This window comes from Etheostoma spectabile, chromosome 3 (assembly GCF_008692095.1).
Source record: "Etheostoma spectabile isolate EspeVRDwgs_2016 chromosome 3, UIUC_Espe_1.0, whole genome shotgun sequence".
Lineage (NCBI taxonomy): Eukaryota > Metazoa > Chordata > Actinopteri > Perciformes > Percidae > Etheostoma > Etheostoma spectabile.
Genome location: NC_045735.1, coordinates 13042419 through 13044454, shown reverse-complemented (window position 1 = coordinate 13044454; position 2036 = coordinate 13042419). Strand labels below are relative to the sequence as shown.

Genomic DNA, 2036 nt, shown 5'->3' with positions numbered 1-2036 from the left:
TTCAAAATGTCATTACAAGTGCCTATCCATGTGCAGTGACTCCTTCCGAGTGAACACAGCAAATTTGACAGCAGTAGATATGACAGTAAGGCGTGTTTTGACTAGTGTGGACTTCACCGAAAAACAGGAAACAAACAGAGGTATGGATTAACGGAACTTTTATGCCTTTCTGTCACATCTACAGCAGTCAGATTCACAGTGTTCACTTGGAAGGAATAACTGCATATGGGTATGGGTAATGACATTTCAAGCATGTTTAGAGGCTAGAAACATGTTTAAAACTTGCCCTGTTTAAGCCTGTTGGGTGCAAAAACTAGCAGGAGGACTGAATGTTTTCATTTTTTATCCCTACTGACAGCACTCCAAATTTACAAACAACAGAGCTACGTCTTGAAATTGACCGGAATTCTCCTTTAATGCACAATTATACAATTTGTATGAGTACATCAGTAAGCAAAACCTACCTTACGTATTTAAATTTTTTTTGTCATTTTGCCGACTGGCCCTTCCCAGAGTATTATATTCTCATGTACTGTATGAAACTATTTGATTATGATTACTAATATATTAAGGTAAAAGCAGAATTTAAGGTTGCAGCAGGTTGAAGTAGAGCTAAATCTGCCCACTTCTGGTGGGTAGTTTGTAAAGATGCTGTGTAGAATCAGTTGAATCACCTGTTTCTTACTTCACTTGAGGAACTGCCACCATGAAATTTAACTATACATGAACCTAACAATGCTGTTATATAATAATATAAAATAATAGTATATATATAATAATACTGCCAATCCTTGTAGTACAAAGAGAGTGCCAGGTTTATCACCTTTTTGCTGACTAGTACTATATGTGGGACACAATGCTTTGTAGATTAAAGTATCCATCGGTGTAGACATGACATACTTATTTATCTTATCGTTTAACAATGTGGATCAGGAAGCAGGTTGCCATCACCTCACATACAGTACCCTCCCTGAGCAACCTTCTGTCAATCATTTGCTCCTCAGCCCTCTTTGGCTTTTTGCACTTACTTCCTAGGCCACATCTGAGGGGACCAGACAGGGCCAGCTCACAAATATTGACTTTCCAATAACATAAGACTGCACAGCAGCCTATCATATGGCTTAAATTAAAGCATTATGACATAATAGAGCAAAGTCGGGGTTAAGACCTCATTACTGCCACCCGGGGCCTCTGCTTTCTCTCTGTCTAAACCTAGCAGCTCTCAGTTCTGGTTTTGGACCTGCTCCACTCTAATTGGAGCGGCAATATGAAGTAATTAGAAGAGGGGCATGATGTTACTGTGCTGAATGTGGCCTGGCCTGCGTTTTGTAGCTCTTAAGCCAGTAATAAGCTCTCAAACCAGACCACACCATCCCATTACCCCTTGAGACAGAAGAGACATTTGAGTGAACACACACACACACACACACACACATAGATACATGGATTCATAAGTATCATATAATAATAATAAGATATTGTGACTGTGTGTAGGTTATAATAGCCGTGAGGGAGAGTCAGACTAAAAGGACAGAGGGCCCTGGCTTGTGCCTGTTTGCGCAGCTCTGACCACAAACACAGAGAAAGTGGTTTCGTAGAGCAGTATTAGCTCTTGATTATTTGCGTTAACCGGTACTTAGATTTACTGCCTTGGTAATGCGATCTGACTGGTAGTTAAGCACTAGCAGCAACTCAGGGCAGGAAAGCCAGGAAAGAGTTGCTGTTCCCTCTGTTTCACTGGACTGGACCAATAAAAAGCTTGCAACTCTGCCCCTGAGTCGCTGTGTCTCCTTCTTGCTAACCCTCCCCATTGGGAAGACATTTGGAAACAATCAGTAGTGTGTTTTAAGGGAAGGCCCGTCCCCTATCAATCCCCCTCGATAAAGTATCTATGAGCCTGGCTCTGTGGCCCTGCACACGGAATTCATCACCTCTGTTTCCTGTACGCTGTTTAGGGGTCCCCTCATTTTCACTCCAATCTGTGCAGAGGGCAGAGGCACATTTTGAGTGTGTGTGTGTGGGTGTGTGTGTGTGTG

At 42.0% G+C, this 2036-nt stretch overlaps 1 protein-coding gene across 2 annotated transcripts in view; it reads right to left on the bottom strand.

Moving 5' to 3' along the window:
- mecom (MDS1 and EVI1 complex locus) overlaps nt 1-2036 on the bottom strand; it is a 139086-nt gene that overhangs the window by 82403 nt on the left and 54647 nt on the right. The window lies entirely within an intron of this gene.